The 17669-nt window shown below is 39.8% G+C and overlaps 1 long non-coding RNA gene across 1 annotated transcript in view; it reads right to left on the reverse strand.

Moving 5' to 3' along the window:
- Positions 1 to 9026, reverse strand: part of LOC134868708 (uncharacterized) — a 38571-nt gene extending 29545 nt beyond the window's left edge. The window contains exon 1 of the long non-coding RNA XR_010166310.1: positions 8780 to 9026. This is a non-coding gene — a long non-coding RNA (uncharacterized LOC134868708). The remainder of the gene's footprint in view (positions 1 to 8779) is intronic.
- Positions 9027 to 17669: the final 8643 nt, after the last annotated feature.

Consider the following 17669-nt stretch of genomic DNA (forward strand, 5'->3'; position numbering starts at 1 on the left):
TTAACAGCAAAAAATAACATCAGCTTGTGCCGAGGTTGTCAAGAGGAATTTTGAGTTCCTCCATCCAAACAACACAAATTCTGTCACGTACAAATCTTTAAATAATTTGACACCATTCGGTTAAGGACTGCAAGTAAATATGAGTTTCATTATTGATAAATCTGTTAAAGCTCCAACGAATAACAAAAATGTTTTTCTACTTCCAGCTTCTCAAATGTCCGGATTTGACGCTTTCTTGTCTTGCGCAGTAAAAACAAAACAATATTGCACAATTATTTTTCGAATAACAGCAAATAAACCCAAAACAATCGCAAAATAGGGCTGACAGGTGAAGTGAAAACACAAACATGCATGAATGAACAATTCAGTTGATAATGTTGCTCTGAATAATTTTGTTGCAAAATGTTTTGTGGAATTGGCAGCAAAGTATATGAAAGTGGTGTTGGGGTGACATGACGTGATAAAGTAAAAACACTCAGGTCAAGACCCTGTGTGATTGATTAAAAATGAATAGATGTCCAAATATGTTTGTGGATAATTACCATTAATTGTTAATTCTTCTGTAATTGTGGAGACATAGTTTTAGTATTGATTTCAGTAGTCATCTGGGCTTGATGAGCATGGATTGTTAATCACACACAAACTTCACATAAAAATCAATCCACAAACCAGTGGATACAGTAGATCATTAGTACATACATCTTAATAAATCCAATAGAAAATCTCCTTCTCCTTTCCTTGCACTTCAAAGATGAAAACAGGAGAGCAAAATCAAAGCTTGATGGTAAAAAGGCGGTCAAGTACAGTCTGATGCGGCATGCTTTCAGGATGTGAGCCAGCAGTGGGAGCTGTTAAGCTTCACAATACTGCTCCACATAAAATGTTCACATTCAGTATTGTTGTGGATTCTACAGCTATCTACTGAAGCAATGTTTGCATCTTGTGTTGAATTATTTGCACATTTCAGGCACCAGTATTTGAGGCTGCCTCTTTAAAAAGCATTGGTAACTGCAGTACCTCTCTTTAATCCGACCGATCAGAAACTGATGCTTGTTTTTCTTTTAAATAAACGTCTTTTCTACCATCACTGTTGTTATGGTGGGGGCTGTGTCAGCCCTCTCAGCAGGCATTACACACAGACAGAAACCCTCAGACCCTTCTTCTCTTATCAAAGACTCCTATTTGTAAGGAATTGCATCCGGGCCCATTCTGTCACTTTCAAGTGCAGAGAAGATGAGGTCAGAAGTGTTGTTAGAGCTTCATTTAATGGAGACCTGCAGGAAATCATATACTGCTGACACCATCCACTCTCACCTGAAATGATCAGGGGGGCTGTTTGTCACACTGGGTTGACAGGTCTCTGAAACAGATTTCAGTGAGGATGGGTGTTTTTGCATTTATACATTCCTCTGGATCCCTGATGTCCTATCACATATACAACAGCTGCAATCTTCATGTAATAGACCTTTTAAAGGGTGTGAGTAACATCCTTACCGCATATTTCCTCTAAAAATGCCTTGCCTCTTTCTGTTTAAAAGAAAGCACATCTGGCTTACTTCTGGTCTGTCAGAAGTATTTCAAAGAGCATTACAGTAAGTGTCCCGTTCGCTTTTTCCTTCTCAGACTATCCTCTAGTTTGCCTTGATATTGACTTTCGTCTTTTATGTCTTATCATGGTTTTCTTTCAAGTTCAGGTACACGAAAAACATACACACATATACAACATTCTGTCTGTGGTGACGTTTCTGTGACTCCTTCCAACCACCCATTGTTCATGTTTGACAACTGCAAAGAAATTAGCAGTCTTTGGCATGATTCATCATCTTTCAATCGACTGGTTGCTAAGGTGATGAATCCACAGTGTATGTGCAGAGTGCTGAAATCCTGTAGTGTGTGTATGTGTGTGTGTGTGTGTGTGTGTGTGTGTGTGCACACACATTACGGGATTTCAGCCCCGTGCACATACATCATGGATTCATCACCTTAGTGCTGACTGTGTCGTAGACTAAACTGCAGAGTTCTTACCTCTCCTCGATTGATGGTTTAGGGTTTAGAGAAAGAAGCACCAAAAGCTGGCGGTGAAAGCTCTCACTGTGTGCACAAATGTCACCCTCATCAGTACTTCCGCACACACACACACACACACACACACACACACACACACACACACACACACACACACACACACACACACACACACACACACACACACACACACACACACACACACACACACACACACACCTCCCACGCTCTCATCTGCACACGATCACACAACAACCGCTTCAAAGCCGCACATATTCATCAGCACTCTCTAAACTCCTTTTATCATATCTCAATATTCATATGCTAAACAGCCACACAGCTTCTGGGGAAGTAAACCAGAACATGATGGATAGTGAGGCGAACACCCCGGTCAGAAATGATCCCAGTATGTTGGCTTTTGTCTTCCTGTTAGGCTTGTTCGGACAAATATTTCCCTCCCTCACTTTTGTTGCTCTGTTAAAGAGCCACTTTCAATGTTCAACCTGAATATTTCCAATGTGGTGCACACATGTAGCCAAGTTACCAAAATTTAGTTGAATCCAGTACTCTTGACTGCCAAGCTCATGCCAGACTAGTCCTTAAACATGTGCCAAAATCAGCCAGGTTGGGCTTAGAACCGATCCCAAACTACTAATTGGAGCTGATTCTCAGTCGACTCCCATAAATCCTTTTCCAGCCCTCCAAATCAAGGCTAAATCCCAGTATGTGACAGATCCAGCTAGCATTTTGTGTTTGAATGCTAAACAAAGCCAAACACATCAAAGTTCAGAAAACGTGTCCCACCTTTGAGGCTGAACGACGAATCCTTTTAGATTTTTAAATACAAAAAAAGGATGTTTTTATGTTTTGAGACATCACTGTGGGCTGTGATAAAAAATGTTCACCTTAATGACGATCCCTTAAATGTGTTATTTACTGAGCACAACATCCACTTATCTACTGGTCTAGCTCTACAGGCAACCTTGGTTTAAAATCTAAAAATCAAATATGGTGCTCTCAATCCTCTCCATGGCCACTGATTGATAAACACTGCACAACACACATCCAGCATGCAGCAGTGATCTGGCAGAGCTGCGGTCTTGTGTATCCAATAATATATATTGCCTCCAAGACTGACAAAACACCCCAAATCCTGACAGCAGTACTGCTCTTACACTAAGCTTCTTTTCATTTTAATCATCTTTTTTTTAACTATAATTAGGGTCTATTATTAAAACAGATGCATCCACGACTTCCATCAGCCACTGGTATCTCACTGCCTCCAAACGCACAAAGCACAAAAATAGTTGTGCGTGTTATTATTTAACCCCTTGTACGCACGCATTGATTTACACAGCCTGGTCAAAAAAAAGGGCACACTCTAATATTCGTTGGACCGCCTTTAGCTTTGATTAGGCCACGCATTCACTGTGGCATCGTTTCCACAAGCTTCTGCAATATTACATTTATTTTTGTCGTGCATTAATTTTTCGCCGAGATCTTGTATTGATGACGGGAGATTAGGAGCACTGCGCAAAGTCTTCTCCAGCACATCCCAAAGATTCTCTATCGGGTTCAGGTCTGGACTCTGTGGTGGCCAATCCATGTGTGAAAATGATGTCTCATGCTCCCTGAACCACTCTTTCACAATTGGAGCCCGATGGATCCTGGCATTGTCATCTTGGAACATGCCCGTGCCATCAGGGAAGAAGAAATCCATTGATGGAATAACCTGGTCATTCAGTATATTCAGGTAGTCAGCTGACCTCATTCTTTGGGCAGATCATAGCACTGCCCCCCACAAGCTTGTGGGCCGGGCCTTGTATATTTCCTGTTTATTGTTAAGAGAGATCAAAAGCCACATAATGTGCTGCCCTGTGAGATCATTGTTAAAAACACATTAGTTTCACATGCAGCTTGACCATTCACATGCTACAAACACGCCTATCATATTTGATGCTTGGGTGTGTGTTGTAGCTATTATGGGCTATTCTAGTGGCACCTAGCTCTTTTATGTGTTCACTGTTTATTCATTCTGTAGCCTCAACAAGAGAAACACAGCTCAAAGCACGAGGACGCTGTTTCATGTTTAATTTGTAGACATCACAGGTCAAAAGAAATAAGGGCTTTGACAAGTCAAGGGGCATGAATAATATGTAAAACAGCTGGGGTGTTTGAAGCTGGCACATGCTCATCTGTGTAGACGCATTAATATTAATCGTGTTTGTGTCCTACACGAATGAAGCATCTATTATGCCACTGTGATAGTCATCTGCAAGATCGTCTTAAAATTAAATTCTTATTCATGCTTGACTGTTGGAGCAACTAGCCACTACTCGTGTCCAGTTTCACAACACAGATTAGCTTCTAAGTTTGGTGGGCATTAATCATTGGGCTCATAATGAGGCGTGTATTTCTGAAAGTGGGCGAAGATGAAAACATCAGGATATGCATCAGTGGAGCTGCCGCCCCAAATTTGTCAAGTGTGTTTCCAATTTAGTAAAAGTGAAGGGGAGATAGGGTTTCAAACATGTCAGAGAATTAACACAATTTCCAATTAAGGCTTTCATTTCCTTAATGAGAGGGAGGGACTGCTGCAGAGTCACAGACAGATCAGCAGATGATGGATTGAGGGGTGTGACTGGGAATAGGCTACAAAGGCTTTAAAACCCATCTGGCAACCTGATTTGACTCCTCTAGAGAAGACATACCATTACATTAGCTTAACGTACACTCATTGTTCTGTCAGTATGTGTGAGAATTAAAAGTGTTTCCTCGTTAACCCAATATCAGAGTAAAAATGATAACATCTTTTTTTGTCGACAAGAGGAATTTTAGTTCTGCTAACTCACTGTTAACACTCCAGCATGTCTTTCACAGCTGCAATGTCTGACGGATATATTTGAGGATCTTCAGCTACAGTCTGATAGAGGTCTGAGAATTAGCCAGAGTTCCCTGTAGAAGGCCTCAGATCTGTTTATTGAATGACATGGGTTATGATAACTGGCATAGCAACTGGACCACAGGGAAATTGACTTTGAGCGACTTTGTTTGCATGACCAGCTAATGTAGGTGAGGAATAGCATCAATCCATGAAGATCAAAACATGCTATAAATAGAGCAGATTTTATAGATTTTAAAAGCCATTCCTTTCCAGCTGCTTTCTCAGGCAGCTATTCAACTATTGGACACAGTCAGCACATACCTGTTGCTGGATAACAAGACCTAAGCTAAGTCTGCAGCCATGCTATCGACTCTGTAGGGTTATTGTTACAGCTGATTATTAAAAGTTGGAAGGATAAAAGTCTTGATGGATTGAAGGAAAGTGAAGTCATGCTCAACAACAGCAAGACTATATCAAACATCAGTCTAGAAACTCTCAAAAGATATGCAGTAAATGCAATACTCATTAATCTAGACGTATGATCACTTCACACTTATAGTTTTGCAGTTGTTAAATGTGGCCCCCATTTAATTGGGGGCTGAAGTATTCCGTATTTACGCAATGATTGGGATGTTCATTTTTGTAGGAAGCCCATACAATGTTTTTTAGGAAAATCCTACTCATTGTGCCTTTAATTGAAATCAGACATTGTTTGGTTTCCCTCGATTTCCAACACTCCACTTAAGGCTGTTATTGTTCCTACCTAAGAAACAGGCGACAGGAGGACTGGCATGAAGGGTGAGTTTACCATGTCGAGCCTAAGAGATTACTCTTTCTTTTACTCTTAAAAAAATGACTCCAATTCCAATAGAGTCTAAAAAAAGAAGAAATGTTCTTATTGGAAAAAAGCTATTTAAAAGCTTTGGGAAAACATTCTGAAATATGACTACAATCATTTCCCAACATCACAAATGTGCCAGTAAGAGCTTTGCAATCTGCAGAATATATAAGACATCATATCTGTAAGTTTGTATTTTAGAGCACAAGCAAATACATTCTTTGACTGGTAAATATTACAGTCCTACCACAATCAAGTATCTTTGCTGGTTTTAACAATCTGGCAGAATCACACTGCTGGTCATTACCTCTGCGACGTCTGGTTATGCAGTTTGCTCTAACTGCTACTTACAGCTGCTGGTTACACCTCCTCCACCCCAACCTTCTGCCCTGTGCTTCAGTTTCTTATATTTGTCATGCATTCACTGGCATCTCTTGCCTTGTGCATAATGTATATGCCATCAAGTCATCAACGTGATATATGTGAGCTGAGTTGTGTAACCCTTTGCATTTTCTGCTGCCTGAATGCCGAGAGCATCCTTTTTCCCCCATCAAACAAAATAGAAATCCATTGGTGGCTATAAATGGTCCAGTCCCCTTTCACGCAAGCAATCTTGAATTATTAATACATGTTGACAACGGACACAGCCGAATATTAGAATCAAACGAATGACAAAATAGGAAAATAGATCTGATGTTACATTAAGTTAACTAATCAGTAAGCTGTTGGACAAAAATCTATGAGCACAAATTGAGTTTTAATACAGTATTAAACACTAGACTGATTAACATTACCAACCGCTTTCACTAGAAAATGTAAGTGAGTAGCATGTGCGTGCAGATAGATAGATACACACACACACACACACACACACACACACACACACACACACACACACACACACACACACACACACACACACACACAATCACCAGCTTTGCCTTTAGGAGATGCAAATTTTTTCTAACAAGGATGGATGTAGTTTTCATGTTTCACGTCTTTACGTATGGTGGTTGAGCATAACTGGATCAGATGAATACTTATTGTTTATGTGACGTGCGTCTTCCTGTGTCTTTGAGTGCATTTGTGCATCCATGTGGACTGAAAGACTACCTTATCATAAATGAAAGCCGCACCGCATCGTGTGTTGTTCCTGTCCCCTGTTAGAAGATTTAAACATGCTATTTTACACACAATAAGTACAAGTAGTGCACAGTATACACTGTATGTAATATCTTTCTTTTCACATAATAACACACATTTTTTGTACTTCTTTCTCATCCTTCTCGTTTACTTAAAGACACGGCTCACATTAGATAATTCCTATTAAATTATGTTGCCAAAAATATGATCAGTAATCCCCGCAAAGGCTTGGAATAGAAGTGCATAACCCAAATGCTAACGTGTAGAATACTCAGTTACGCAAGTGCCGTAATTCGTATACACAGAGTGGTTAGGTATTTCTGTCCTTTATCCCTGCTTTCTTGTGGTTCTGCTGTGGCACAGTTTAATATCTGTATTTTCAGCTCTGTTTTTTGCTTGTCTAGGAAGCTTCTGGCGCACCACCCTCCCAAAGCTCTGTGCTCATCCAGGAGACAGAGCTCCTCACTGTCGGGTAAACTGACAGTGTCTTACAGATCATGGCCAAACCGTCTGCTCATGTCTGCTAAGCTCAGTGTCTTACTGAGAACCAGTCTGCCCAGTTTAATATTCAAGACACACACAATATGAGCACTTTCTAGTACCACAGCCTAGATTCATGCCTTGCTCTGGCCTTATCCTGGCTTTCAACAGACATGCAACAACCAACTGCGGGTTTATGCACTGTGTTAGTTTTGTTCCAGCAAATATAAGAAAAAAAGACAGAGCAAAAGTGTTTGGCAGGGGAACACAGCAAAGGCACTGTGATAAATCATTAAGAACATAAAACACAGCACAACAAGCAATGTGTTGCTCCATCAATCACAGCCGTCTGATAGAGTCCATTTCATTATGTCACGATTTCAAAGACTGCAAGAAAAGAGTACAAAATCATTTAGGATGATGCAACTGTACAAGTAATGTAACCTTAAATGACACATTCTCCTTTGCTTAATGTTTTTACTTTCTATTTACACTACGATTTGGGTCTCTGGAGTATTTATCGGAAAGGATTTATCTCCACTTAAGCCATTCCCTGCAGTTGCAGCCGGATGGGCATCAGTGAAGTGCAGTCCATTGATGTCAACTCGCACAAAATAAAACATTTAAAGCTTCACTAAAAGTGATTTTTCAAGCACTCTAAACTAATTTTTAGAGATGCTGACAAGTATGAGAGAAAAATAAAGATAATTAGATTCTCTGATTGTAACTCCTCAGCATTTAAATAAACCTGGTCATATATACTTGTTAGGTGTCAAGACTTCGCAATATTTAAATTGAAGTAGGACAGATCCAAACATTGCAAATGTATTCCTCCTTAACTGTAACGGTAGTTCAACACAGTTTGATAGACTATGTATATATGAAGTCATTGGTTGATCGGTAGCAAGTTTGCATGTCTGGTTGCTCAAATGTACAGCACCTTGAACTAACTACCTGCAAAATACAACTATTTATCGAAGAAGAACGAATAGCCTACAACAAGCATCCCAGCACAAATAATTATACAATAAAATAATGCCATTAAAGAAACAGGATGTGATTCATTGTAAGCCATAGACCATGGACACTGCAGCGGGCACCACCTATAAACACATCAAATATTGCACAAAAACACACAAACTCAACAGCAAGATATCACATCACTAAAGCTGAAGCAACATATTGTCTTGTACATTATTCTTCACAAGACCTTTTGCAATACGTACAATGTTTTTAAGTGGCATTTAGTGTTTTTATACAAGGAATAAAAATACTTAAATTGTAAATAAATGACTCAGTTTAGTTTTGATGACGAGCAGTCAACTAGGTCACTTCCGGCTACCATTTTTGCTAAGCTAACAACTGTGGAAGCAGTTAATTTATCACATACACCGTAACGTCTAACTTACTGGTCTGCCCCTCCTCCTCCTCGTCCTGTAGTAAACGTCGATGCAGGATGCGATTTCTTCACTTTTAGAAGTTCTTGTTCACGATATTGTCCTTTATAAAGCTATCCGTTACTTATACACTTTTTTGACAACACTTTCTTTTCCAAACAGTTTTACCTGCGTGTGCAGTCTGTTTACAAGCGGGCCTTAATGAATGGGGCGCTCGATTTCTGTCACCTGAAGTCCCCGCCGGGCGGTGCCACCTGGATATTCCATGGTAAATCTCCTTAATCTCATCCATTGCACAGAATATTGACATTTTAAACTTGGTTCTGTTCTCGTGTTGATGTTATTATCACAACCTTATTTTAGTTTAGTTTTTCTACAAAAAAAAAATCTGTCTTGATTTTTCTTTGGCTTTGAACCACATCTGGCTGTCTCTCTGGTTGAAGTTGACTTGGTTTTCTTGAAGGGTGCCACACAGAGAGAAATAACAACATAACATTGAATTTGGGTGGCCTCCTTGATCTGTCCGTGTTCCATTTACTCCTGGTGGATGATTTTGACCCCCTATCGATTTGATGCCAGCCCAATTTTTTTTTTTCTTCTGGTGTTCAATTAAAAAGCTCCGGAAAAAGCATTTTGATCTGGATGCAAGTTGTTTTTTTTCAGCTAATGTAATCAATAATTTGCTAATTATAAACTGATACGCCCGCAGGAGGATAAGAAAATGTGGTTAATCCTGCCTGTTAAAATGTATGTCCAATAGGAAATTGATCTAAAAATTGAAATGATAGAGGGAATGGGACTGAGCTTTTCCCTAATTCCCTGTTAACAGTATGATAGGACCATTTCACTCTGGATCTAACAATGTTAGGATGACCTGCCCCTCAGCTTGATGAGGTTACATCTGAATCCCTTAATCCATGACAGCCATGGAGACTGGCTGAGAGCGGACAGAAATAGAAATGCAAATGGTGAGAGTTTCATAACTCCTCATATAGAATTTTTTCCTGATCTGTTTATCTTTTATGTGCCACATCCATCCATGCAATGTGGTATAGAAAACATAGGTTTTCACGTGATTCATCAATTCAGCATGATTCATTAGTATCCTATTTAATAGTTTAAAATTGACTGAACATACAGGTAGTTTACATTGTATAATGGCCATATTACTTCTTGAGCAATGCATTGTTTTTTTCACCGTGGGGATTTTGAGGGGTTGGAGTTGCAGTCTCTAAACACATGCTGCATATGAAATCCAATTAGAGGTGATTTACTGCCCTCCCTGAATAGGAAAATGGCTGTATGATAAAATAAGCAATCTGATCCCCAGATGTGACTTTCTTTTGTACTGTAGTTTGCAACACAGAGATTTATTCAGCCTCACTTTAGAGGTTTATAGTTATTCTAGTGTGGTTTTGCAGTTTGTTGGACAATTTTTTTCATTTAAAGTTTTACATTGAGGCTTTATAGCTTTGCTTTTAGGAGGTCTATACTTGGTTTCGTGGCCAGAGATGAGAGCGGGAGGCCAATATGCATCTAGTAGCCCCTTGTGTGTTTCTTGTGAAATGGTAACAGATAGGTGGGATTAGAGGGCAGACTGCACACAGTGCCCATGTGGTTCCCATCTCATCTAGTCAACATGTTGTCATTAAGTGTCTTATCTAATTACTTCCACCCAAAGTGGATGTGGCAGTTCCAGTAGGCTCTTCCTATGAGCTCCACACTATTGAAGTAATGCCTTGGTGCTAAATGCAATGGGATTTATGTACACAGACCTTGTAATGTGTGGTTGCAAAAGTGATTAGGTGCATGATAATCATTTCTGATTCCTGTTAATAATTTAGATCCAGTGCTAGAAAGGTTTACATTCAGTGCATTTTTATTCCTTTTTTTATACACTGGAGGTTAAAGGAAAGATCAATTGGCGGCTATTAGACTGAACCGTGTTAGATGTGGCAAATGAAAATCAGCCAAAGCACTCATTTATCATTCCTGTCCTATTCATTTAATTTCGTCCTCTTTGATTGAGAGATCTTAACACAAATCTTTTTGCTCCAATTAAAAAGCCAAAGTCTGACATAAAACAGCTACTGGTTTTTCAATGCTAGGATTTATAAACACAGCACAGTGTAAACTGCATGTACAGATCTGCAGAGTTTTGTGTGAATGTGCACGTGTGTTTTTTGTCTCTCAGTTGAACGTTCTTTTTTGAGGACAGAAAATGACAGCTCAGTAAGCAGGTAGTTGCTATAAAGAAAGATAACATATAAAGATGTCTGCTGGTTGACATCTTCTTCTCTACAACATTATTACATGGAGTCCATCTGGAGGAGGGCTGTTTATCAGTCAGGGGCTTTAAAGGGAACATGTGGACATAAAAATATGTGGAGAAGATGGATGGGAATAGATTTAAAATGGTTAACACACAAGCAAATGGACAGGAAAGTAGAATAATGGTAACATGGCATGGAGAAAAATCATGTTTAAGCATGACTCCTTTTGTTAATTTGTATGTTAGCCGTATTTTTTGTTGATGCGCTATGCATACTGAGCTTTAGCACAAGCAGCCATCTAATTCTACCTAAATCTTCTTTTTGAATTCTGTTGTGATCCAAATGCTTTTTCTAGCCCATGAAAGGGGATTATCTTTGCTGCGGGACTCTCCCTCTCCCCTATTGTGGCTGTGCAGTTGTGCATTGAGCCACCAAGGAATCAATGGCTCATCTCCTGAGAGCTCTTAGAAGTTTTTAGAGTTATGACCAAGTGTTAACTACTTAGGTGCCTTGATTAAGATAAGATACAGAAAAGCACAGCCGTCGTAGAGCTCAGTGGGTAGAGCAGGCGGCTATGTATTGGGGTTTGATCCCCATGCGGTGGACCCAGGTTCGAATCTGGCCTGAGTCCCTTTGCCACGCGTCTTCCCCTCTGTCTCCCCGTTTCTGAACTGCACTATATTAAAGGCACTGGTTGCCCAACAAAATCTTGAAAAGCTTTAAATCTAATACAAAACAAAGTTAAATATGGCAAATGTTCTTATGCATATTCTTGACTTAACCATGAGAAGTACAGAAGTTTAATTACAAAAAATGCTTTGTCTTAATTCTTTAGAATCTGCTCATTTCAGCGCCTTTACTGCAGCATTTACTTCAACTTAAATTCACGTTACAGTCTGGGTGAAAATAGGGGGAGCCTAAAATATTTGCATCATATTTTATGCATGGCAATGGACTTTAATACATTCATACAGTTAAAAGAATATTCAATAAACTGGTAAAATGACAACAACAATTGGGTCTCAGATAGTATATAATATAATAACACAGTTTGGTTGTGGCTTTATTAGATTTCAGCGAAGAAGTCTATATTTCCATGGGAAAAAACACAGACCTTTGTCAGCTAAAAGCAGGCATCATAATTGGAAAAGGGACACTGGGACATAATCACTCCCTCACAGTCCTGGTATGGCTTGTAAATATTCACACTTTGGTTTCTCGAAATAGTGCTACCTGGAAATGGTGATGTTTTGTTTGGATGGAGAAGGTCATCTATAAAAAGCAGCACCTTGCAAAACTGAACACAACATGTGTCTCAGGCCAATCTTCTACAGCAAAATGTGTTTTCACCCAGAGGAAATAAGTATTTTTCATGTCTGCCTTTGCGTTTGTTGTGATTTCTGTGAAGGGGATGGCAGTTCTTTCAGCCTTTTGAACAATAGTGTGAATTGTATCTAGTCTCAGCTGAATAGTTGCAGTTTCACAGAGGGTATTTTCTGTCAAAGTTTTCTTGCTGTGTGGACCCAAACATGAGTGTACCAGCAGCAAAAGGCGAAAGAAAACACTCTTGGATTCATATGTGTTATTAGACCAAATTGGTCAAAAATAAATGTAATTGATACAGTTGTAAATTTGGGGGGTTTCTGGTGCTCAGAAGACTTTATTCACCGTTTTATAGCCATTCCTTTGCCATCGATTCTGTACAGGGAAAATCATTGTTATACCAGTGTGTGTCACGATTAATGTTAAAGCTGCTATATCTAGTCTAAGGATGTTTTTCTAATCTTTCGTGTGATTTAAACATGCATTAATTAATTCTTAGCCACATGGGGGCAGTGCAGTAAGGCAGGGTGGAAATGTTTGCTATCCAAATTATACTTTTTTAAAAAATATCTTTGGAAATATTTAGATATTCTTCATTCATTGTTATGAAATAAGTCACTCCATGTTGTATTAAATAACTATGCTTCTGTTTTCGAGCACGTCTGGGTGTCGGGCCTCCTTGTCGCAGTGACAGTGACGGATGAGAGTCTTGTTTATCAGGCGGTAGAAATGGTTGTGTGATCAAATCAAAGGGCAAGACGGATGACACAGACTCTAATAGAGGCAACACATCACTGTCATCCTCATTATCTCCCTTCTCCATTGACCTCTTCACCTCCGTATCACTGCTCACCCGGCACTGTGGGTCATTAGTCTATTGAAGCGTAAGAATGTTCCCGCTGTGGAGCTGAATCTTACCTGCAGATATACAATATGTATATGTCTGCAGGCATGGAGTCAGCACTGTGTATTATCCCTCTAAACACACATACAAACTCCCACACATACGTACTGTATACAGTTACACCTCATAAAGAGCAACACCTTTAGGTTTGAGGCCTGACTTTGACAGCTGTGTCATACCTTTACACCACACAGTGGTGGAGGAGACCAAATCCCATGTGTTTTACTCACAGTCCCCCAGAGCAAAGACTTCAAATGGAGTATGGCAAGACACTGCTCTCCTCAGCTCAGAGCATTTAACATCAGTATGCTGGTATCAGATGTGGAGGTCCTCAGGGGAGTCCAGGAAAGAGGTGGTGGTGCGGGTGAAAACATACAAACACAAACTGAGAAAGACAAGTCCCAGTTGGGTTGTAACTACCTTGACAAACAAATGCTGGTCAGAATAATCTCCTGTGGATCGGATTTCACCATTTTTATTGTTTCTTTATTGCCCGACAGGCCATCACCTTTACGCCCAGTTTCACTGACTCTAATAGCCTTTCTTTACATGACAGGTGAATTGCCTCCCTTTTGACACACTCAATGATCACTGAAGTCCTCGTGACACTATCTTACAAAAACACCAGTATAAATTGTCCCATGATGCGTTTAAGAATACAATTTTTAGTAGCAAAGCCAAGTGATATCATGTGCTAGTGAAGGTGTACAATGGTAACTAATGAGTGCATGATTGTGAATAACAGTTTTCTTGGATAAAAAGGCTGCCTGCCTAAATGCAGCACGGTGATCCGTAGCATCAAAATGAGCTTCCTTTCATTAGTATGGAGTCTCTTTATTTTGGGTACCTTTTACTTTCAAAAATGTGTTCCATTATACGTCAAAGAGAAACGTTAATATGAGACAGTCGATCAGGATGAGTAATGTATTTAAATTGGAGTTGATATTTTCCAGTCTCTGACATTTCAAACATAATGGTCAGCTTGCCATATCTCACTCTCTGTTTAACTGAGCTGCTTCACAAGGTACTACGAGAGAAGTCGCAAAGCAAAACATGTTCCTCCTCAATCTCTTTCGTAAGACCATGCACTTGAACACTGAAATGAAAAGCTGTGAGACATGTGCTCTAAGTGAGATTTTTCATCCACCTTATGTTCAAGCTATTCAAATCAGATTTCAATAACTACTGTAAAGGTCTAAAGAGAGCAACTCTTGCATTTTGTCATACGTGTCTGCAGTTGTATAGATTTGGCTAAACTGGCTATTGGTCATTCTGCTGCGGTGGAAAGTATCTCAATACATTTATTTGCTCGACTTAAACCACAATTTAAGTCATTGTATTTGTCACTAATTTTCATTCCACTGTAACTGTTTTGTTGTATTCATTCTTTATATAGAGGCTTTATTTTTAATAATGATAATTTAATTAATATTGTTTATTAATGACATTTATCCTTTTGTCAAAGAACCAAAAGCTTATACTGTAGCAATGCATACTGTATCACATAGACTTTCCTCCCCATAGCTCAGTTTCACATTATTCTTCCGCTTGCTTTAAGAGTAAATCTGGTTAGCTGTACCAAAATGAATTAATTATGCCCTCCATCCCAGTATTTTTTGTGTAGAAAATGGCAATTTGAGGAGGAAACATAGCATGTTAGGAGTGAGTGTGGCTCAGCTGTATAATCATCATCTGATGGCGTAGTCTATTTTTGGGCGGCAACAGAAATGTGTGGCAAGGAAATTACTTTAACAGCTTCACTGCAGCGTTCCTTTGAGTTTCGTGGAAAAGGCTCAGTTTTCTCACAAGCTTCTCCTTTTCCTCTCAGGCAATCAGCTATTGATCCTTTTCCTTCACCATCCCTCCTTATACCTCGTTTCCTCACCTGCAAGCCCTTTGGCTCAAATCATATCTTACTGCTTGCACGAAGATGACAGAAATTTATTTATATGTGCGAGTCCAGCATTAGACCACTGCAGTTTTAAGTCTACAGTCTTCTTAACCATTTCTGGTGACTGCTATTGAGTTACATGTATTGCATTATGTGCCCCACATTTCCCAGATATATCCCACATCTTATCTGATTCTCGGTGAGTTTCGTACCAAATTAAATCTTGTCTTGGACATACAGTGGGGCAAAAAAGTATTTAGTCAGCCACCAATTGTGCAAGTTCTCCCATTATAAAAGATGAGAGAGGCCTGTAATTTTCATCATAGGTACACTTCAACTATGAGGGACAGAATGAGAAAAAAAAATCCAGAAAAAACCCCTTGTAGGATTTTTAAAGAATTTATTTTCAAAAGATTGTGGAAAATAAGTATTTGGTCAATAACAAAAGTTCATCTCAATACTTTGTTATATACCCTTTGTTGGCAATGACAGAGGTCAAACGTTTTCTGTAAGTCTTCACAAGGTTTTCACACACTGTTGCTGGTATTTTGGCCCATTCCTCCATGCAGATCTCCTCTAAAGCACTGATGTTTTGGGGCTGTCGCTGGGCAACACGGACTTTCAACTCCCTCCAAAGATTTTCTATGGGGTTGAGATCTGGAGACTGGCTAGGCCACTCCAGGACCTTGAAATGCTTCTTACGAAGCCACTCCTTCGTTGCCCTGGCGGTGTGTTTGGGATCATTGTCATGCTGAAAGACCCAGCCACGCTTCATCTTCAGTGCCCTTGCTGATGGAAGGAGGTTTTCACTCAAAATCTCACGATACATGGCCCCATTCATTCTTTCCTTTACACGGATCAGTCGTCCTGGTCCCTTTGCAGAAAAACAGCCCCAAAGCATGATGTTTCCACCCCCATGCTTCACAGTAGGTATGGTGTTCTTTGGATGCAACTCTGCATTCTTTCTCCTCCAAACACGACGAGTTGAGTTTTTACCAAAAAGTTCTATTTTGGTTTCATCTGACCATATGACATTCTCCCAATCCTCTTCTGAATCATCCAAATGCCCTCTAGCAAACTTCAGACGGGCCTGGACATGTACTGGCTTAAGCAGGGGGACACGTCTGGAACTGCAGGATTTAAGTCCCTGGCGGCGTAGTGTGTTACTGATGGTAGCCTCTGTTACTTTGGTCCCAGCTCTCTGCAGGTCATTCACTAGGTCCCCCCGTGTGGTTCTGGGATTTTTGCTCACTGTTCTTGTGATCATTTTGACCCCACGGGGTGAGATCTTGCGTGGAGCCCCAGATCGAGGGAGATTAGCAGTGGTCTTGTATGTCTTCCATTTTCTAATAATTGCTCCCACAGTTGATTTCTTCACACCAAGCTGCTTACCTATTGCAGATTCAGTTTTCCCAGCCTGGTGCAGGTCTACAATTTTGTCTCTGGTCTCCTTTGACAGCTCTTTGGTCTTGGCCATAGTGGAGTTTGGAGTATGATTGTTTGAGGTTGTGGACAGGTGTCTTTTATACTGATAACTAGTTCAAAAAGGTGCCATTAATACAGGTAACGAGTGGAGGACAGAGGAGCCTCTTAAAGAAGAAGTTACAGGTCTGTGAGAGCCAGAAATCTTGCTTGTTTGTAGGTGACCAAATACTTATTTTACCGAGGAGTTTACCAATTCATTCATTAAAAATCCTACAATGTGATTTTCTGGATTGTTTCCCCCATTCTGTCTCTCATAGTTGAAGTGTACCTATGATGAAAATTACAGGCCTCTCTCATCTTTTTAAATGGGAGAACTTGCACAATTGGTGGCTGACTAAATACTTTTTTGCCCCACTGTAAGTGCTGTTCACAATTGATTTCCAGTGTGACCCTTATAACAATAAACAATTAAGAGGGTTGAGTTTCATTGACTCATGGATGTTATGTTGGTATTTATACTGAATCAATGTTGCACTTCAAGACTATAAGTTTGAAAAGTAAAAAGTTGGAGAGATTTGGTAATGTTATCTATCAGTTATTTATTTATCATGTAAACTATGTCAATCTGAAATGAAACCCCTCGGTTGGAAAGAAGTGAGACTGATATAGTTCTCTTTGTTGTGGCTGTACACGCCACATGTTTTTTAAAGTGCTGACTTTCAGCTTTGAAGGTGTTCCCCAGCATTCACATCCCGTACAATGAGTTTCAAAATGGCCTCTGACCTCAAGCCAACCAGCGTAAGACCAGACAGATTGCAAACAGACTCTGAAACAACAGCAAGCCTGGCAGATCATCACTCTCTGATCAAGGAGAGAACCCAAATATTTGCTAAAGTGTTTGGATTTTAGACTTGAAATAGTCAAAATGGTTTGCAACCACATTCTGATTATTATTGTTTTTCGCTACCTTTCCAATATTTTTCGGTCCCCTACTATTGGACTTTGAAAAAAGGATGTTTTCTGTGCTCCATTTAATTGCCCTCCTCTCTTTTTGTGTGTTTGTGTGTGATGGCCAATGCTGAAGGT

This window comes from Eleginops maclovinus, chromosome 1 (assembly GCF_036324505.1).
Source record: "Eleginops maclovinus isolate JMC-PN-2008 ecotype Puerto Natales chromosome 1, JC_Emac_rtc_rv5, whole genome shotgun sequence".
NCBI classification, from domain to species: Eukaryota; Metazoa; Chordata; class Actinopteri; order Perciformes; family Eleginopidae; genus Eleginops; species Eleginops maclovinus.